The sequence below is a fragment of the Salvelinus fontinalis genome, chromosome 2 (assembly GCF_029448725.1).
Source record: "Salvelinus fontinalis isolate EN_2023a chromosome 2, ASM2944872v1, whole genome shotgun sequence".
NCBI classification, from domain to species: domain Eukaryota; kingdom Metazoa; phylum Chordata; class Actinopteri; order Salmoniformes; family Salmonidae; genus Salvelinus; species Salvelinus fontinalis.
In genome coordinates this window covers 77404626-77427897 of record NC_074666.1, presented here as the reverse complement: position 1 = coordinate 77427897, position 23272 = coordinate 77404626, and the positions used below count along the sequence as shown (strand labels likewise).

At 41.7% G+C, this 23272-nt stretch overlaps 1 pseudogene; it reads left to right on the top strand.

The window, feature by feature from the left end:
• The first annotated feature begins 5971 nt into the window (after positions 1-5971).
• LOC129867434 (probable ATP-dependent RNA helicase DDX17) lies at positions 5972-23211 on the top strand (annotated as a pseudogene).
• The last annotated feature ends 61 nt before the right edge of the window (positions 23212-23272 follow it).

The following is a 23272-nucleotide window of genomic DNA, read 5'->3' as shown; positions in this document are numbered from 1 at the left end:
TAAAGGACGCATTGGAAAAAGTGGAGTCGGTCAGAGGGACCAGAAGTGGTATGTTGATTTTGTGTGTGTCACAAGAACAAAGGGAGGAAGCGCTGTGGCTCAACAAACTATCAACGTATGATGTGGAAAGCTAGGATTTTCCGAGTAGGACACCTGAAGTGGTAGACGCACGTCGAATGATAGATTGAAAGAAAGGAAAGCCTATTGTTATTATTGTCTTTTGATCAAACATTTCTCCCGACTCATGTAAAACTTGGATATGTGAAACATGCGGTGAGACTGTATCTACAGAAGCTGCTACAGTGTTACAATTGTAAAAAAAATTGACACATGGCAAGTGATTGTCGAAGGAATAAATATGTTGTAGTTGAAGAGTCAGATGAAGCACATTGCTGTAATTGTGATGGGAATCACGTTCCCATGTTCCTGGAGTGCCCTGTAAGGATGAAGGAGGTCGCAGTAGCTAGGATCAGGACTATCCAGGAGGTCTCCTATGTGGAGGCAGTGAAAATAGCTGAAAAAGCGAGTGGAGATGAGATGGCAGTAGATACCCCACAGCCTGCAGTGAATGCAGTTTAGGAGAAGGATCCCGAAACACTAACAGTGAAGAAGGTGGAATTTGTTGCGTCTATTGTGCAAATTGCACTGGACAAACTAATTAAAAAATATATATATAACATTCGAAGAAACTAGACTTCATTGTGACGATGGCAAACATATTTCTGGATCTCCAGGACTACAGCCAAAATGTTACAGGGAATACTGAATTAATATACTGAACCTTTGTAGGGATCTAAATATACATTTGAATCTGACTGAAGGAGTACAGTTTGTTTTATTTATATTTGAATATTATAAGTATATTTTTTCACCTTTCCCTTCTCCCTATTACTTTCGTGTTAAAGCTTATCAGTTTTCACCCCATCCAGTAGGTGGAGGCATGCTCCTCTAACGTTGTTTGTGGACCGCCGTAATACCATAGAAGAAGAACTCTCACTAGCTTAAATTAATAACAACAACACTCGCTGCAGTGTATATAAATATTTGGCTGCCGTTTCCGAAACGTTTAGCTACCACCTGTTTGCGTTGATTTGTAGTAAAAACAAAACTAGCTACTTGTTCATTTGTCGAAATAACACTTTATACACGTTCGTTCAATAATATTTAGACTAATTTAGACTCAGGGGCCTGTTGCACAAAACTAGGATAAGGGATTAAGCCAGGATATCTTGGTGATCCTGGCTCAATTGATCCGTAATCCGGTTGCACTAAAGATGGATAGGGGGCAGGAGGATATGTTATGGTATAAATTACCATGGAGATTTATTCTGTGGAGCTAGCCTGCTCCAGACCAGGCTAAATTCCAGGATCTATTTAATCTCATCCCTAATGTCAGTCAGCAGTCACCACAAATGGAAACCAATAGTTATTTCACTGCTCACTATACATTGTTATCACATATAACTAGACCCACTGTCATTATTTAAACGTTTGTGATCATTAATTTCAATGATTTAGGATAAAAAAATAATTTTTAGATGATGTTGCTATCATTAGATAATTTAGTTTCCCATAGACTATAAGGCTATATATAAAATGATAGAATATTAGGGCCACAGAGGGAAAAAAAACACAAGTAATAATATTGTAACCAGTTGTTTTAAAGGAGGACAGTTGTTAAAATGACAGATGTGGGGCATTTCGTGAAATTGTACTTCAGTATGGTTTCATAAACAAAGACATGCTGATGTGCCAGAATATTAAGTATCACATTGTCATAAGTATCAAAACTGTAAAAACAATATGTAGCTTTTCTGCATAAAGAACCAGCCTCATAAATGTATGACTTTATCCTTTTTCTTCAGTGTGGCCCTAGTACTCTGTCATATAAACAAATACACATTCCATTTGAATATAAAAACACAATGTGTAACATTATGTTCCTTTATTGAATAAGGACAAAACAAAGCAGGTAAACCATCAGCTCCTTTCGAAACTGAAGTCACAGTGACTCTACAAGATGGAAAGCACAGAATCCAAGCATATTATACAAAATGATACATACACATTCAAAGGTCTGTATATAACACACCCTGCATGTCTGCACACTAAAATAAATGCAGGACAAATCCATACACATCAACTGAACAGACAAATGAATGGATGCAGTAGCCTCCCTGCAGCCTTGTATTACACACAGTATACCGCACAAACATCATAAGAGGCCAAATTCGTAAAAAAACGAACCCAAAAAAAAAACAAATTCCTCTGCCACCGCAGGACATATTTAACCAAAATTGAAAGCACACATACTAACTAAAATAATTCAACACATATTGGTCCCTCAGCAGCCGACCACTGTCGTCATCAGGGAAGATTGCCGGATTGTCCCAGTCCATGGCTGGTGGCACTCTGGGGGCCCTCTCCTTCCTCAGGCAGGCCACATTGTGGAGGACAGCACAAGCCACAGTAATATCACATGCCCTAACAGGGCTGACCCTTAATTTGTGAAGGCAGTGAAAGCGTGCCTTCAGGAGGCCAAAGGTCATTTCAACTCTGGCCCTGGTCCTGGCATGGGCATGGTTGTAGGCCTGCTGTGCTTCCTGGGGGTCTGTGAAAGGTGTCAGGAGAAAAGGCTGGCAGCCATACCCCCTGTCTCCCAGCAACACACCAGAGAATTCACCTGTCAACACAAAATCTCATCATTACTACCTCATAAACACAGTGATATTCTTGACACAGCCATGATGGTTATAAATAGGGGTTGTGTGGCTTACCTTGTGATAGGCACTGATAGATTTCAGAGGCCCGAAAGATTCTGGAGTCATGGACTGAGCCAGGCCATTTTGCCACAACATTGCTGATCACACAGTCAGCATTGCAGACCATCTGAAATCATAAGATGAGGAATATTACACCAATCAATGCACATCACTGGCAATGCAGAGTGTTCGTCAATGGACAATATCAAAAAGTTATGTTCACCTGAACATTAATGCTGTGAAAGGATTTCCTATTCACAAAATCGGCCTCATGGGCACCTGAGGGGGCTTTTATCCTTATGTGTGTGCAGTCCACTGCACCAATGACATTAGGGAAACCTGTCACACAAAGTAATGAGTATCCTACTATGTGTTAACAGTTGTCCTGTAATTTGTAGATCCTCTTACCTGCAATCCTATAGAACTCCTCTTTGATGTCACAGAGTCTTCTGTGGCCAGGGAAGGAGATGAAGACATCTGCTAATGCTTTGATAGCCAGACACACACTCCTTATTGTGCGGCAAATTGTGGCCTTGTTCAGCATCCCCCACTGAGTACAGGAAGGCTCCACTAGCAAAAAAGCGCAAGGCCACACAAACCATTTGCTCCACACTCAGTGCATGGCTCCGTGCAGTGCGGTGCTTAATCCTGGGACCCAGTAGTCTGCATAGATACCTGATGCCATCTGCAGAAAACCTGTATCTTTCATATAGATGGTCATCAGGGAAGGCCAGTGGGTCCAACCGGTCCCTGAAGACCCTTTCTCGCCTGAAGGCTCTCCTCAGCACAAGTGCTTCTTCATCCACCACATCTCGCACGAATGGGCATGCCATTGTCAGAGCAGAAAGGAACACACAATTTTGGGCCTTCATATAGGCTAGTGGCCACACCTGGTGCTGGGGGGGTGGGCAAAAGAGGGCGATGCCTTATAACGATGACTTGGTTGTACTGATTGCTGGGAAAATAAAAAAAACCTTAGAAAGATGCCACCGTCCTGTGTGCTCACAATAAGAGCTCATGTCATGGCTCACTTGACTTTACGAGAATATACCTAATTTTTATTTTGAGCTGTGTCATCTTCTTGGAGCTGGGGGAGGAAAGAAAAATAATGATTAATACATTTGTGTTACAGTTAGCATACAGTGTACATTGAAGGCATATCTCACCTCCCTCTCAAGTTTTTTTATTTCAAGGTCCAGTTTCCTAATTGTCCTCTTTTTTATTTCGGACTCCAGTGCAAGATTTTCCATCTTTTTCTTCTTGTACTGAATGTCTATGTCTGCCAGTTCTATTTGGCGCCGGAGGTGGTTGCCATACAACTTTCTGATAGCTTGTGAGCTCTGTGAACACAATACAATTAGCGCAGCTGGAATTTGGCAGGATGTGGTGTCCTTTTATTAATACGCACTATGTTGCCAGGCTTGTTTTCCCACTGTATAGCATCTGGGTCCTGTAAAAGAAATTAGATTTTTTGATTTTGATGAGGACTCCTCACCATTGTAGAGTAAATAGTACTTTCACAGTCTTAACATGATACCTCATGCCTTCTGGAATCCAGAGAGATGGTCTCCTCCTCGTCTCCATCATGTGCTGTTGCTGCTGCACTGGGGCCTTCACCCTATCACATTTAATCGGATTCATATTGAAGCTAGTAGACAAGACATGCCAGGCCTACAGTATGCCTTTGATGGAGTACTCGCTGGGTCAGCATCGTCTGGTGCTTGTGCTGGTGGCTCTAACAGGAACACAGTGCTGCCAGACACGGCAAGGCAATAGGTAAACCAAAGTCAGACAGTCCAAATTGATTCAATATGAATGTGGTTGTATCCCATGTAGAGATGGAAGGACATACCTTGAATGAAGCGGGTGGCATCTTGGGAGGAACCTATGCTCGTCTCTTTCCCCCCAGGGATCCCCTCTAAGACGGGCCTGCATTTATTTAGCTCCAAGGCCATGTCCTCTGCTGGGGTAAGGTCAGCCTTTGGTGACCCACCACCCGTGCCTTGTCTGTGGGTATTCTTTTTCACTGCTAAAACAGTACAGACAATGTGTGAGCAGGCACCTTCTGGGTACAATATATGCTTGTGCTTTGTTAAATATTAGTCAGGGACCATACCATTCTGGAGAATGTTCTTGTATTTGATTTTGACCTGCTGCCATGTCCGTTTTGGCCCGTTCATGTTTAATCTACACACACACACACACACACACACACACACACACACACACACACACACACACACACACACTTAATGGAGTCACACTGCAAAAAATTACTTGGTATTTTTGTCTTGTTTTCAGTAAAAATATCAAAAAATTTATCATAGCTTTATACAGTGTGATGGAGTTACTTTACACAATTTCACTCATATCTGCAGTGCATTTCAATTAAAAATTTAACCGTTTCATAATTACAGTACAACTGCATTTTTGGAGATGTGAATTAAATATTTGAATTGTAATTGTGATGTTTCAGCGGAGCGGTGACTGTGTAATTGTGCACTACTTACGCATTCAGGCGGTCTGCAATACTTTGCCACGCTTTTTCTCTTTGCTTTATCACTGTGGCGGTGTTGCCTTTCTTCTTAATTATATATTTTACCTCCTCGTATGCCTCCATGAGGATTTGTGCTTCCGACGGGGAAAAGTACGCGGCTCTAGTTGCCATGGTAAATCAGTTAATCTGTGATCTGTGGCGGGGTCTATTTGAGTGAGCCGTGAGCGCGCACCTATCCAGGATTGGTTTCACCTGGCTTAATGAATCCGTGTCTGCTCATCCTGGCTTGGTTTTTGTGCAACCAATTAAGCCTGGACGCACATGTTTTGGCTTCATTGAGCTCAGCTGAGTCATTTATCCCGGATGTCTTAATTCTACTTTTGTGCAACAGGCCCCTGATTTACAATTTTGTATAGCTAGCCCCTTAATGTTAAGACAATAAGGGCCTTAAAACTAGTTAGAGTTACTGTAACGTTGATAGCTTGCCGTTTTGAACGCGAGAATCTAAGGCTTGCCTGCAAAAACTTGCCACTGTTCCAGCGTATAAACATATTGTTTTATATTTATATATATATATATATATATATATATATATATATATATATATATATATATATATATATATATATATATATGTATATATGTATATATATATATATATATGTATATGTAGCCAACGAACTAGCTAGGTAGAAGTCAAGTGGTTTTTAAAATGAGGGGCGGTTCGTCGTATGGAGATCGGGACAGGGACCGTGTTCGCGACAGGGGGTAAATCAGGCAGCTAACTTAGCTATTTACCTGGAAATCCGAAGATTAATTGCATTGATTCCTACGTCGGCATACATTTGCGTTTGAATCAGGAAAGTTTCCCCATACGACCTCTGCAAGCCAGAATGTTGAATTAAATTATATTTTTACTTTACCGGTTGGTTCTTTTGCAGGTAGGAATGTGAGAGTCGACAATATATCCACAGGACAACATACGCTAATTAATTAAACTTTTCAAAGCGTTGGTAGGTCGTTCAGATTTATATTAACTGAAGCATGGGCACAAGATGAAAAAACATGTGTAACAGAGTTGCTTCCATCCTTCTCCTCGCCCCTACCCGGGCTCGAACCAGGGACCCTCTGCACACATCAACAACTGCCTCCCACGAAGCATCATTCCACAAAAGCCACGGCCCTTGGAGATCAAGGGAAACAACTACTTCAAGGTCTCAGAGCGAGTGATGTCACCGATTGAAACGCTATTAGCACGTACCCCACTAACTAGCTAGCCATTTCACACCGGTTACACTCACCCCCCTTTTGACCTTTTTTCCCTCATCAACCAGTGATCCGGGTCATGGCAACAATGTAAGCTAGCAATTTCACACCAGTTACACATGCACGCCATGCAAGGATACATGGTTCTGAGCACGTTACAGGTGATATAAATCTGCATGCGTTTTGATAAGGTGATTTTATTATACTTTACTGTGGGTACTGTGCATTCGGGAAGTATTCCAACCCCTTGACCTTTTCCACATTTTGTTATGTTACAGCCTTGTTCTAAAATGGATTAAATTGTTTGTTTCCCCTTATCAATCAACACACAATACCCCATAATGACAACGCAAAAACAGGTTTTGAATTTATTGCAAATGTATATAAAAAGTTATATTACATTTACATAAGTATTCAGACCCTTACTCAGTACTTTGGTAAAGCACCTTTGGCAGTGATTACAACCTCAAGTCTTCTTGGGTATGACGCTACAAGCTTGGCACACCTGTATTTGGGGAGTTTGTCCCATTCTTCTCTGCAGATCCTCTCAAGCTTTGTCGGGTTGGATGGGGAGCGTCTCTGCACAGCTATTTTTAGGTCTCTCCGGAGATGTTTGATCGGGTTCAAGTCTGGGCTCTGGCTGGGCCACTCAAGGACATTCAGAGACTTGTCCTGAAGCCACTCCTGCGTTGTCTTGGCTGTTCTTAGGGTCGTTGTCTTGTTGGAAGGTGAACCTTCGCCCCAGTCTGAGGTCCTGAGTGCTCTGGAGCAGGTTTAAATCAAGGATCTCTCTGTACTTTGCTCCGTTCATCTTTCCCTTGATCCTGACTAGTCTCCCAGTCCCTGCCACTGAAGAACATTCCCGCAGCAGGATGTTGCCACGACCATGCTTCACCGTAGGGATGGTGCCAGGTTTCATCCAGACCTGACGCTTGGCATTCAGGCCAAAGAGTTCAATGTTGGATTCATCAGACCAGAGGATCTTGTTTCTCATGGTCTGCGTCCTTTAGGTGCCTTTTGGCGAACTAAGCTGGCTGTCATGTGCCTTTTACTGAGGAGTGGCTTCTGTCTGGCCACTCTACCATAAATGCCTGATTGGTGGAGTGCTGCAGAGATGGTTGTCGTTCTGGAAGGTTCTCTCATCTCCACAGAGGAACTCTGGAGCTCTGTCATTGACCATTGTGTTCTTGGTCACCTCCCTGACCAAGGCTCTTCTCCCCCGATTGCTCAGTTTGGCCTGGGCGCCCAGCTCTAGGAACAGTCTTGGTGGTTCCAAACTTATTCCATTTAAGAATGATGGAGGCCACTGTGTTCTTGGGTACCTTCAATGCTGCAGGAATGTTTTGGTACCCTTCCCCAGATCTGTGCCCCAACACAATCCTGTCTCGGAGCTCTACGGACATTTCCTTCAACCTCATGGATTGTTTTTTACTCTTACATGCACTGTCAACTGTGGGACCTTGGAAAGACAGATGTGTGCCTTTCTGTGTGCATTTTCAGATCATGTCCAATCAATTGAATTTTTCCACAGGTGGATTCCAATCAAGTTGTAGAAACATCTCAAGGATAATCGATGGAAACAGGATGCAAATGGCTACCCAGTCTATAGCATAGCCCCGCTATTGTTATTTTACTGCTGCTCTTTAATTATTAGTTATTCTTATCTCTTACTTTTTTTAGGTATATTCTTTAAACTGCATTGTTGGTTAAGGGCTTGTAAGTAAGCATTTCACTGAAAGGTCTACACCTGTTGTATTCGGTGCATGTGACAAATAACATTTGATTTGACCTGAGCTCAGTTTCGAGTGTCATAGCAAAGGGTCTAATTGCTTATATAAATTAGGTGTTTCTGTTTTTTATTTTTTCTAAATTAGCAAACATTTCTAAAAAAAAAAAAAAAAAAGTTTTCTCTTTGTCAATATGGGGTATTGTGTGTAGATTGATTTTAGAATAAGGCTGTAACAAAATCAAGGGGTCTGAATACTTTTCAAATGCACTGTATATTGTAAAAAGGACCAACAGTGGTAACCGGTAGAGTATGTTTCAGTGTCATTTTATTCAACATACTGGTTTGTAGAGGTTGTGAGTGGAAACTTTCCTGATCCAAACTCACATTTTTGCCCAATGTAGAATTCAATACATTTCAGCATTGTGTTTCCAGTCAAGATAGCTATAACTCTATTCACTTTAGCTAACAAGAATATCTAACCAAAGATGGATAGCTACAATGAATCTATAAAGACCAGCTACTTAGCTAGCTAGCTATGTAATCCTCTTCATACCCTTTGGGACCAAAAGAAAAAATGTGATCCCTCCAATTCTTTCTGTCCTTGGCAAATGTTGTATACAGTGAGTCTCGCTTGAGGTAATCAAATACGTGTGCTTGTCATCTTGTTAGGAGTCCTCGTTTTGGGTCTAGCAGAGGTCCCCCACCCAATAAAAAGAAGTTTGGGAACCCAGGGGAGCGTTTGCGCAAGAAGAAATGGGACCTAAACGAGCTTCCAAAGTTTGAGAAGAACCTTTACAATGAACATCCAGATGTCCAGCGCATGAGCCAGGTATTGCCCCACACCAGTGTGCTTCAGTCATGGAGAACCACAGGTGTGTGTGCATTTCTTAAAGCACATTCCAGTAGGCCTACTATGACATCTGATTCAACTAATCAAGGGTTTGATGTTTACTGAATCTGGTTTATTTGTGCTGGGCAGTCTGCACAGTCTTGGTCTCCACAAAGATTGAACAGCGCTGCCCTACACTCTTATTGACTTAGTCTGCAGTTGTTGCCAGATGTGCCACCCATGACACTATTGGTGGACAGTTATTATTTTTTTCTTATTGTCTCAGATATTGTTTTCTGTCTTTCAGTATGACTTGGAGGAGTTTCGCAGGAAGAAGGAGATCACTATCAGGGGCCCAGGCTGCCTGAAACCTGTCAGTAGCTTCTCCCAGGCCCATTTTCCTCGTAAGTACAAACACTTTTCAGTACAACTGAACTGCCCTGGTGTCATTGTGAATATGCATATCGTTTTCACCTCTGGGAAACATCTATTCTGGTAGGTAATGTGGCCAATTGAACCTTAGTTTTGTTAACCAATGCAATTTATAGTTATTTAGTTATGCTTATAAGATGTTCTTATCCACTTCACCCAGAGTATGTGATGGATGTGCTGATACAGCAGAACTTTAAGGAGCCCACAGCTATCCAGGCACAAGGCTTCCCTCTGGCCCTGAGTGGCAGGGACATGGTGGGCATCGCACAGACAGGTTCTGGGAAAACCTTATCGGTGAGATGCAGCTGTAGCTCCGTCATCATACATTCACAAGAACAGAACAGGATGAACAAAAAGTTACAGCAAGACTTAGGAACAATAGCCGCATGCACACTGTTCATATCCGTAGACATTTTTATTAATTTGTCTTTCTGCTCATTTTTACACATACCCCTGTGTTGACTGCCATACAATATTCTCAGTTATCTTGTCTTCCTTCTAGAGCCTGACCGATATGTGTTTTTGGGGGTCGATTCAGATTTTTTGAGGGGGACAAAACGTACCAATATGATATACCTGCAGATATACTGTTTTACAGTGAACAAATTCATTTGAACATTTTCCACACTGACTTTTCAAAAATGGCCATCCAAAAGAGCAATTGTCTAAGAAATATGCTGCAAATGTTATGTCTTACATGGTGACAGTAATGGCACATCATGAGAATGTCCACAAGTGTCCCTTTTTTTCATCCTATTCATTGAATATTGGATATAGTGGAATTGATCGGGCTCTACTTCCTTCTATTATTAATCTCTCCTGCTTGATGTGAGGTGTTTATCGCCTTGTTGTTGTATCTCCTCAGTATCTCCTGCCTGCCATTGTGCACATTAACCACCAGTCCTACCTAGAAAGAGGAGACGGACCAATCGTAAGTAATCCATTTTGGATGAATCTTACAGCATGTTTCCTATAATTGTTCAGATGTTTGGATATCAGCCACTTCCAAAATGTATTATATTCAGGGAGTGTTTTTTTCTATCCCTGTCCTGTCTCTGTGCAGTGTTTGGTTCTGGCACCAACTCGAGAGCTGGCCCAGCAGGTTCAGCAAGTTGCTCATGAATATGGCAAGTCATCACGCATCAAGAGCACCTGTGTTTACGGGGGAGCGCCCAAGGGACCCCAGATCCGTGACCTGGAGAGAGGTAAGGAGGCTCCTCTGGAAAAAGGCATACACACTAGTCATTATAACCTATACGCTGAAGAAAATCCATACTCTTTTCCATTACGCATGTCTGTCTAAACCAGAGAAACCTACCCTGCTCTCTTTCTCCCTCCCAGGTGTTGAGATCTGCATCGCCACCCCGGGTCGTCTCATTGACTTCCTGGAGGCAGGGAAGACCAACCTACGGCGCTGCACCTACTTGGTGCTGGACGAGGCTGACAGAATGCTGGACATGGGCTTTGAGCCACAGATCCGCAAGATTGTTGACCAGATTAGGGTGAGCAGGGTTCTCTAGTCACTCAAGCAAAGTGACACTCATTTTACAGCTGTTATTACCTTATCTCTTTCCAGTGCATTAGATACACATTGACACATTTCAGGCCTGCCTAAGACCATATACACTGAGAAGGGCTGTCCCTCACAAAAAACAAATATTGGTTGACGAAATGTTTAAACTTAATTTTCCATATATAGACACTATGTGTTTGAATAAAATCAACTACATACAGTGGCTTGCAAAAGTATTCATCCCCCTTGGCATTTTTCCTATTTTGTTGCCTTACAACCTGGAATTAAAATAGATTTTTGGGGGGTGTGTGTCACTTGATTTACACAACATTCTTACCACTTGCAAAATATGTTTTATTGTGAAACAAGAAATAAGACAAAAAAACGGAACTTTAGCGTGCATAACTATTCACAAAGTCTATACTTTGTAGTACAACCTTTTGCAGCAATTACAGCTGCAAGTCTCTTAGGGTATGTCTCTATAAGCTTGGCACATCTAGCCACTGGGATTTCTGCCCTTCAAGGCAAAACTGCTCCAGCTCCTTCAAGTTGGATGGATTCCTCTGGTGTACAGCAATCTTTAAGTCATACCACAGATTCTCAATTGGATTGGCTTTGACTAGACCATTCCAAGACATTTAAATGTTTCCCCTTAAACCACTTGAGGGTGGCTTTAGCAGTATGCTTAGGGTCATTGTCCTGCTGGAAGGTGAACCTCCGTCCCAGTCTCAAATCTCTGGAAGACTGAAACAGGTTTCCCTCAAGAATTTCCCTGTATTTAGTGCCATCTATCATTCCTTCAATTCTGACTAGTTTCCCAGTCCCTGCTGATGAAAAACATCCCCAAAATATGATGCTGCCACCACCATGCTTCACTGTGGGGATGGTGTTCTCAGGGTGATGAGCGGTGTTGGGTTTGCGTCAGACATAGTGTTTTCCTTGATGGCCAAAAGCTCAATTTTAGTCTCATCTGACCAGAATACCTTCTTCCATATGTTTGGGGAGTCTCCCACATGCCTTTTGGCGAACACCAAACATGTTTGCTTATTTTCTTCTTTAAGCAATGGCTTTTTTCTGGCCACTCTTCTGTAAAGCCCAGCTCTGTGGAGTGTACGGCTCAAAGTGGCCTTATGGACAGATACTCCAATCTCCACTGTGGAGCTTTGCAGCCCCTTCAGGGTTATCTTTGGTCTCTTTGTTGCCTCTGATTAAGGTCCTCCTTACCTGGTCTGTGAGTTTTGGTGGGCAGCCCTCTTTTGGCAGGTTTGTCAGTCTCTCAGGGACCGAGAGACTGAAAAACAGCTTCTATCTCAAGGCCATCAGACTGTTAAACAGCCACCACTAACATTTAGTGGCTGCTGCCAACATACTGACTCAACTCCAGCCACTTTAATAATGGGAATTTAATAATGGGAATTGATGGAAATGTATGTAAAAATGTATCACTAGCCACTTTAAACAATGCCACTTAATATAATGTTTACATACCCTACATTACTCATCTCATATGTATATGTATATACTGTACTCTATATCATCTACTGCATCTTGCCATCTTTATGAAATACGTGTATCACTAGCCACTTTAAACTATGCCACTTTATGTTTATATACCCTATATTACTCATCTCATATGTATATACTGTACTCTATACCATCTACTGCATCTTGCCTATGCTGTTCTGTACCATCACTCATTCATATATCTTTATGTACATACTCTTTATCCCTTTACACTTGTGTGTATAAGGTAGTAGTTGTGGAATTGTTAGGTTAGATTACTCGTTGGTTATTACTGCATTGTCGGAACTAGAAGCACAAGCATTTCGCTACACTCGCATTAACATCTGCTAACCATGTGTATGTGACAAATAACATTTGATTTGATTTCTTGTGGTGCCGTATTCGTTCAAATTTTTCATAACGGTGCCCCGTGGAATGTTCAAAGTTTCGGATATTTTTTTATAACCCAACCCTGATCTGTACTTCTCCACAACTTTGTCCCTGACTTGTTTAGAGAGCTCCTTGGTCTTCATGGCGCTGCTTGCTTGGTGGTGCCCCTTGCTTAGTGGTGTTGACTCTGGAGCCTTTCAGAACAGGTGTGTGTGATATATATATATATATATATATATATATATATATATATATATATATATATATATATATATATATATACTGAGATCATGTGACACCTAGATTGCGCACAGGTGAACTTTATTGAACTAATTATGTGACTTCTGAAGGTAATCGGTTGCACCAGATCTTATTTAGGGGCTTCATAGCAAAGGGGGTGAATGCATATGCACGCACCACTTTTCTGTTTTCTATTTTTTTGAAAGTTCTTATTTTCACTTCACCAATTTGGACTATTTTGTGTATGTCCATTACATGAAATCCAAATAAAAATCCATTTAATTTACAGGTTGTAATGCAACAAAATAGGAAAAACGCCAAGGGGGATGAATACTTTTGCAAGGCACTGTATGCACTGAGCTTGTCTGATGCTTTAAGCACACTATTTAATTAAATAATTAAGACGCAGGACTGGCGCACGTTGTCTCGCTCTTCTCCCTACCGTAGCAAAAAGGCACCACAGCACAGCAAGTGTTAATTGCGCTGTCTGTGCTGAAGCTGTAATGTAATTTCAGCCTTTTAGTTTCTTACTTGTTTCTGACCGAAAAGTTCTGTTACCGAAATCCCTAATTTGTTTTGGGAAAACATTCCCTCAACCCTCGCTCTCTTAAGAATAGCCCCCTTTTTTAAAACGTTTGCCTAAATGACATACCCAAATCTAACTGCCTGTAGCTCAGGCCCTGAAGCAAGGATATGCCTATTCTTGGTACCATTTGAAAGGAAACACTTTGAAGTTTGTGGAAATGTGAATTGAACGTAGGAGAATATAACACAATAGATCTGGTAGAAGAAAACACAAAGAAAAAAATTATCATTTTTTTTCTACCACCATCTTTGAAATGCAACAGAGTGGTCCCAGTTCCAGCCATCACTCTGGTTGTAATTCCGATGGTGTCCACAAGATGGCAGCAGTGTATGTGCAAAGTTTCAGACGTATGAGCGAACTACATGACATTTAGTGTGAAGTCACCCAGGTAGATTTGGGCAAATCGTGGAGACATTTGCATTCATATTCCATTTTTCTGCAAGAATGTTGTCAAATCTGTATACTTGGACTTTGATTTAGCTTTTCCAGTAGAAGTAGCCATATTATAAGTTCAACATTTGCAAAACAACCAGTTTTCATAACTTCATAACTCTGAATATTATAATTTTTGTCCAAAATGAAAAGGCAAGTTGTCGTACAAGGTTAGTAGCTACATTTTACGACAGATACATGGTTTCCGGATACTCCCGTAAAGCCCAACTCATTGGCTATTTTGCTAGCTTGGTTCGACCCTGATTGGTGCTTATTTGACAAAGTTAGTCGTTCAAGTGAAGACCACCTGCGTCATCGGCGTGCCATGAAGGCCTCGCTCTGTGAACAAATATGGTGTCCAATAGGATATACTACATCCCTAATGATATAGTGAAATCTTGTTACGTTCTAGGATCTCTGGGGAATACATACAAACGCGATTTGACTGGTTGAAACAACGTTTAGGGTGAGATTTTCACAGATTCCTTTCTTTGCAAATTGAACGAATGGAAATACAAAATCGATCGTGCATGCTATATGGACCTTTTCAGGATATGAAAAAGGATTTTATCTAACAAAATGACAGACACTTCATGTTATCCCTGGGATCCTTTGGATGATAAATCAGAGCAAGATTTAAGATTTAAGTACACATTTCACCTTCAGAGGTGAATTTATCAAACCTATCGTGGGGAAAAAAGTGTTTTGTTGTTAGGCGCTCTCCTCAAACAATAGCATGGCATTTTATCGAAGTAATGGCTACTGTAAATTGGACAATGCAGTTATATTCACAAGAACTTAAGCTTTCAGTCGATATAAGACATTTATATGTACCGACATTTGTTGTTTCTCTAAAATCTGCGATGGTGACACAAGGCGCTGAATGATTTACAACTGTCCCGTTGACGGGACGCCGATCCCTAAGATATAAGTGAAACATGTAAACATCTCATGCATGTGACCAATAGAGCCTGACCTATAGCCTTTGATAATCACATCAATAAATCGGTTATAACAGTTGCTGTTAGATTACAATATTATTACCTTTTCTGACCACTTAGAACAGTGTAAACAGAAACTGTTCTAACGGGGGAAAAATATATAAAGCCTTTATTACAGCAGACTAAAACCAGTTTCATGCATTCGTAAATTGCATTTTATTTATTGTTTAGGCTAATTATTTAAAGCTTCCTTTGTTATTTAATATGAAAACTATAATGTTTGATTGCATTTCAAACATGAATGTATTGTATGCTGTGTGATGACATGAATGAATGATTGATTGATACAGGAGCCTATATATTGAAATATAGGCCTAAGTAAGTTACGGTGTTAAGACTAAACAGGATGCGCTCTTAGGCCTACAGCTCCATAGTGGTTATACAAAGCCTACTAAAGATAACGACATTACTAATAATTCTAATATCAATAAGAAGGAGATCAATAAAAAGGAGGGTATAGGAGCGAGAGCTGTTTGCATATTATGTGTGGCAAACAGGTGCTGTGAGATTACAATCGCATTTTTCATTTTTCTGTTTGGAACAGTGTAAACAACACTAAATAAATAAGTAATACCAGTCTGTTCTAACAGGAAACAAATGTAACGCCTTTATTATAGCATAGCAAAGATTAAAAACATCCAAATCTGTGAAATTGCTTTATCCGACATTTTGCCATTGCATGAAGCCTGGTGCTCATGGATTCATTAGGCTATGAAACAAACACTCCAACAGAAGCAAGATCGGTCTTATTTCTGTAGATATGTACAGATGATTTATAAAGATCGGTCTTATTTCTGTAGATATGTACAGATGATTTATAAAGATCGGTCTTATTTCTGTAGATATGTACAGATGATTTATAAAGATCGTCTTATTTCTGTAGATATGTACAGATGATTTAAAAAGATCGGTCTTATTTCTGTAGATATGTACAGGTGATTTATAAAGATCGGTCTTATTTCTGTAGATATGTACGGATGATTTATAAAGATCGGTCTTATTTCTGTAGATGTGTACGGATTTATAAAGATTGGTCTTATTTCTGTAGATATGTATGGATGATTTATAAAGATCGGTCTTATTTCTGTATATATGTACGGGTGATTTATAAAGATCGGTCTTATTTCTGTATATATGTACGGATGATTTATAAAGATTGGTCTTATTTCTGTAGATATGTATGGATGATTTATAAAGATCGGTCTTATTTCTGTATATATGTACGGGTGATTTATAAAGATCGGTCTTATTTCTGTATATATGTACGGATGATTTATAAAGATTGGTCTTATTTCTGTAGATATGTACGGATGATTTATAAAGATCGGTCTTATTTCTGTAGATATGTACAGATGATTTATAAAGCCAGGCATATTTAACAGTTAGGCTATTGATTATAGACTTAATTAAGTTGGGGTTTCCTCAATTTTCTTAGACAATCAGGTTACGGCTGTTTCCTCGTTGCTGCTGCTGCCTCTGCCGCGTTGTTCTCAATCCCAATATGCTGGTTAAATTTGCTATTATGCACATAGCAACATAGGGAAAGGTGCCAATTCTACAGTGCACTGAAGATTGTTTCAGAACTGCGGACAGCAACTGTATCTAACGCGGGAGAAAGCGCATTTGTTATAATATTAGATTTATTAGTGTTGCACCATTATCTTTTAGATAATATAACCATATACAATTTCAGTATCACATCTTACAGTGATGGACTGTGCTCTTTCCATGACATAGACTGACCAGGTGAAAACTATGACCCTTTATTGATGTCATCCACTATAATCAATGTAGATGAATGGGAGGCGACAGGTTTAAGAAGGATTTTTCAGCCATGAGGCAATTGCGACATGGATTGTGTATGTGTACCATTCAGAGGGTGAATGGACAAGACAAAATATTTAAGTGCCTTTGAACGGGGTATGGTAGTAGGTGCCAGGCACACCGGTTTGAGTGTGTCAAGAATTGCAACGCTGCAGAGTTTTTCACGCTCAACCGTTTCCCGTGTCTATCAAGAATGATCCACCACCCAAAGGACATCCAGCCAACTTGACACATTAGATTCCCTGTGGACCGCTTTCGACACCTGGAGTCCATGCCCCGATGAATTGTGGCTGTTCTGAGGGCAAAAGGGTTGCCACTCAATATTAGGAATGGTGTTCCTAATGTTTTGTACACTCAGTTTATATTTCAGTAGATGGACTACTACAAATTCTTTATTCAAAATGGCTAGTGGTTTCTAGTCTATATCCCCAAACTGCTGCTATACTGTAATAAAACATTTGATACTGCTGCTAGCTACTGCAAAATGTGCTTGTGTTTTTTATCAAGAGTTTCTAATCCTGCTCTCATCCCAGCCTGACAGGCAGACCCTGATGTGGAGTGCCACCTGGCCCAAGGACGTGCGGCAGCTAGCAGAGGACTTCCTGAAGGACTATGTCCAGATCAACGTGGGAGCCCTGGAGCTGAGCGCCAACCACAACATCCTTCAGATTGTGGACGTGTGCACAGAGAGTGAGAAGGACAACAAGTGAGGCTAATACTTGTTCACTCTACTCCACTGAAACATTAGCGTTAGTGAATGGGACTGTGTTGATCTAAACTGATGAGGCTTGGTCGTAGACCGATGTAACTAACTCTTCAAAGAGCTTTCATTGGCTAACATGTTCACTCTCCTTCTCCCCAGGCTGCTCCAGCTGATGGAGGAGATCATGGCTGAGAAGGAGAACAAGACCATCATCTTTGTGGAGACCAAGAAACGCTGTGACGATCTGACCCGCAGAATGAGACGCGATGGGTGAGCGAGGGAGGGAAAGGAACACACACACACACACACACACACACACACACACACACACACACACACACACACACACACACACACACACACACACACACACACACACACTGGGAGTAATTAATTGATTTTATTGAATATAAAATACTTCTGGTCATTGGGTTGTACTACTTCATAACAATTCCCAGTTCTCTGATCATCAAGCTATCAAGTTGATTTGCTCCTCAGGTGGCCAACGATGTGTATCCATGGTGACAAGACTCAGCCAGAGAGAGACTGGGTGCTGACAGGTAAGACGTGGTTTATTAGGTGTATTATATGGGCTAGTATAGGGCTAATCGGTATTGGTTGTTGTCGTGACGCCTTCCTTTGTGTTCCTCAGCTGATCTCTTGGCATTTCCTCTCTCCTATAGAGTTCCGTAGTGGCAAGGCTCCTATTCTTATTGCTACTGATGTGGCCTCACATGGTTTGGGTATGTACTGTGTTCAGAATTAAAGCACAGTCCCTCGGCATGAATACAAACACAGACATATTCCCTCAATGGGCTATGAGTAGTACACCTAATTGTGCTTAGATGTACAGTATACTAGCCTCATTGCATGTAAGAAACCCAAGAAATGTATAGATGTATTGAATTCATGAAATGACCTCCACAAAACACATTGAAGCAGATTTCTGTGAGTACTGTTGCCACTTTATTTAATATGAAGTGTGGCTTTCTTGTCAGTAGTACTTCTTAGATACAGAGTATGTATTTAAGAAGTATGCCTTATTTCTGGAACTCATTTTTCTTTGTGGAATGCCAGGTCCCTTGACTAATGGAAAAATCCAACCATTGAGTAGATCTAAAAACATATAGTAATTTGAGCCTTTTGTCAGTGTGTGAAGTATTAACTTAAAATAATGGGTATGGAGAGTGATGCACCCCCTTATGGCAATCAATTTTTATAACCAAATTTTGTTTTGTTTCTGTGTTCATTTATTTTTTCATTTTGTTTTTGTTTTGTTTCCAAGTCTCTTCCGGCACTAGAAGCGCACAGGCCCACTGGAGCCTGCAGCCGGACCTAGGCATGACTAATCGAGCCTGAGTTGCGGAGAGAAACACAGGGGAGAGGAGGCCTGATTTATCAATCCCAGACACAGACATCTCTCAGAAAACCCAGAACAGACCCCTAAAAAACAACTGCTGGGATTCCAAATTTAAACTGGGGCGGGGCGATCAGCTCAGAGGGCCAAGAGGGGAGCGGCCTACCACAAGCTATGCCATCAGCCTGCAACAGTAACGCACCATATGTAGTTCCTTTCATAAATTACACTAATATAGCTACACAATGCTTTCACAAAACAGCTTTAACGTTTTCAGAGGATTTCTCCATTCCCTTTGCTAATATGGAGCGTTTTCAAAAAGCCCTAGTTAGACATCTTTGAAGATACTAAATGAGGTTTGGCATCATTGGAGATCAATTGATTGATAAGTAGTTTGCCAGAAACATTCTTCAAGTAATTCTACCATACAGTATAGCTACCAGAAACATTCTTCAAGTAATTCTACCATACAGTATAGCTAGTCTTAAATGTAGACAAATCATTTCCCCGAAGGTTAATAGATACAGTGGTGCGTTACAAGAAGACAGGAAAAGGCGGCAGGCCAAGTATTTGTCGCTTTGCTGGAGGCTCCCCTCTAAACTGCTCCTGCAGCCCACTATGCAGCCTGACACCCCCACCACTGGCTGTGCCGGCCTCTCCCTCTGCAGGCGTCATGTCTGGTCCTGGCTGGCAGGAGTCCTGGCCTGAAGGAGCCTCTATATATATCCCCCTCTCTCTGTCTATCCCTCCTTCTCTCTGCCCACCCCTTAATCTCTCACACTTTACACTGTCCATTTACCTGTTTATAGTCCACTGTTTAGAGATACATTCTCTTTCTACCTCGCCCTATGCTTATTCTGACCTTGGTCATGTGATCCCTTGGCCTTCTTCCCAAATCTTTCATGCTTTCATCTCTTTACTTCAAATATCAAATGACTCTTTGTGTGCATCATGCAAAGACAACCCAGACCTGCAGATTCAGAAAAATGGAAATGTTCTACCTGTGCTCAGCAAACCCCAGTCAGAATCATGTCCTGACAACATCTGTTTATTGGCCCCTCTACAAATGCTCATGTTCCCTGGCAAAGTCCCTTAATGTTGAGTATTTTAGCTCCCCAAAACCTCCACATCACCACCCCAGTGTCTGTTTCTTGTTACTGCACTTGAACCCCTGGGCTCCTGGACACGCTGTCAGTCTGGGAAGGACCCGGGGGGACTTCCCTGGGTCTCTTCCATTTGTCTCCTCTGAACAGATTTCTACCAAAGACCTTGGATAATCTCAACAACCCCAGAAAATATCCCCCAAACTAGAATTAAACATCAGGTATTCGCTAGAAACAGGAGAGGATGATTACCATACAGGTAGTTACAGTAAGTCCATATTTAGACCCCTGAAGTCACATTGAAGTACCCAACAGTACAGAAACAGTAGCCCAATTTCCCCTAGTCATGCTCCTGATGACGTGAAGAGGCAGAGCAAGGGTGTGGTGTCAGACCCAGTCCAGCCTGGGTTCTGGCTCTGCCACTCCAGTTGGGAGGGATGTGTGGAGGAGTGATGGGAGGGGGGAGGACTCATGTTGTCCTCCTCACTCTCCTACCCCTACAGACCTCCCAGGACTGGTCAGGGGGGGACAGAGGGCGCTAACCTTGTACGTCATCTCTAATACGGGGTAAGTACCTCACCCCACCTTCCCTGTTCACATCCACCTCATCGGTCTGTAAGAAAAAGGAGACATTTTTAACCCACAGCAGTGTTTTCAGAGCCCTATGTCAACTGTAATGAGAAACAGACTTTAAAAAGAAAAGTTAAATTCCACCCTTTAAAGAAATCTTACCGTTGCCCGTTTTGTCAATGGATACAGATGTACCCCATTTATTTATTTGGAGTTTCAGCCCCACTCAAAATGGGTATGTTCAAACCCTATTTGTAATTATTTAGTCTATCTGGTATTGATTGGCTGTTATTGTAACGTTTTGGTCACGAAGAAGCGGTATATTCAGTGCTTGACCAAACGCATTTCAAATATATAGTGGCTGGAATACTGAGGAGCCCATTGTATTTTTCAAGGAACATAGTGTATTGGTTAACAAATAATATTGACAGTATTGTAGTTATGTTGGTGTAAGTAGGATTTAAGTGTTTCTGCATTATGTACCGATTACATTGTTCACTAGACAGGTAAGTGAGGTTTCAGAGTTAGATCTGTGTCTTATGGGTATTGTCTGTACCAAGTACATTTCTAGTTTTGCTTGGTGCACAAAGCAAACATCTCCCTGACCTTTCCACAGGTGGCATATTGTTGTGAAATGTTTCTATCAATCAATGCTGCTTTTCCTAACTTGTCCTTGTCTCTTTTCCCTCCCCATTGACTAACCCTCCCTACCCAACTTCTAACCCAAGATGTGGAGGATGTCAAATTTGTCATCAATTATGACTATCCAAACTCCTCTGAGGACTACATCCACCGTATCGGCCGTACGGCCCGTAGCACCAACAAGGGTACGGCCTACACATTCTTCACCCCGGGCAACATTCGTCAGGCCCGTGAGCTCATCCGTGTCCTAGAGGAGGCCCGGCAGGCCATAAACCCCAAGCTGCTGCAACTGGTCAACACTGGCCGTGGAGGAGGTGGGAGAATGAGGGAGAGCCTTCAAGGGAAATGTCTGGGGGGAAAGAGTTACCCCTCTAGATTTTTTTGAAGTGATTGACAGTGGGCTGTTAACTTGAGGTTTCTTCATTGTATGTACAACAAGGTAGTTTTTTACAGTGTGTGTCCAGGTATTTGCAGAATTTTATAACAGACTTCATCTTCTCTCTTTGGAATGCAGGAGGCAGGTCACGTTTCCGTGGCAACGGCTCCAACCTCAACCTGATGTATCAGGATGAGTGCAACCGGCGCATGCGCACCGTAGGCAGCAAGGACAGCCGGGGGAGCAGCAGCGGCACGGGAAGCAGCCGAGATGGAGGAGGCAGCCGCGCCGGGGAAGGTCGTCCTCTTCCTACAGGGACAGGAGGGACAACCGCAGCTCCTGCTCCTCCTACAACCAGTACCAGAGCGGGAGCAGCCAGTACAAGTCCGGGGGCAGCAATGGGGGGCAAGATCAGTCAGTGGGTCAGTTTGGTTCAGTCAGCAGGTCCAGTCAGCCCCCTCCACCCCCCTCAGGGCCGCAGCCCCTCATGGCCCAGAAGTTTACCCCAGCCCAGCCCATGATGGGATTAATGGGGCACTCACCCTTCCAGTTTGCTCCCCCACCTCCTCCAACCTCAAAGAGGAAGTAAAGCTGGGGCTAGCCCTCACCACACATGCATACAATCCCCAACATCAACCAGAAAAGTCAGTTGTGTTAGGATTTAGATTGTCTGGTTTTGAGATTCTGGAGTACTGTGCTTGAAATCTTGGCCTTAGCTGACATGAATCCAGAGGTGTTTGTTAGATTGGTGAGCATTAAAAATAAAGTCAGCCGATTTGTTGTGGTCATTCAACATTCCAATAATGAACTTGCCTGACTAACAAGTAGTTTGACATCAGTGCTTTGAAAGGATTTTTTTAAGCATTAAAATAACTGTACAAATGCAGATTGTCCTTTGAGTAGTTAGACCACAATTGAAGTGGAATACACTTGTGCTGAAATGTAATGCTTATACATTTGTAGGTGATGAAAGCATTTTCATTGAGGTGCCGTCTAATTTGTTTCATGTTGCTTTTCCCACAAAATGCATATCCAGTGCTGTCAACAGTTAAGTTAAGTAACTTTTTCAGCATATTGTCAAACGTAAAGGTTATTTCATTGTACAAACTGGCTTTCTTAGTATAGTGAACTAATGTGCTATTTTTGCCTTTCGGTGTATGAGGCAGGTGCTACCGTTTCTCGACAACTTTTTTTTCTCAGCTCATTCAGATATTGCGCTTTTGGTTTTTCAGCTTTAGTTAGTTTGTAAAGTGATTATTTTCCCATTTAGAATTTCTCTCTTAAAAGGTGATCAGTAATTCAGTTCCAGGACAGTATTTAGAAATGTATAGATATGTCCTGACATGAGGTAATTATTCGACTTATGTAGGTTACATTATTTTAATTGTTTATTTTGTGGGATCTTTCCAACCCCTCGGTAGCTGAACCATATAATTTCATGGTCTTGGGATATTGTTTCTCTATTGAACTCTGCTTGTTTCTTCCTAGTGTAGGGATGTATAGGTTTGTGCTTTGCT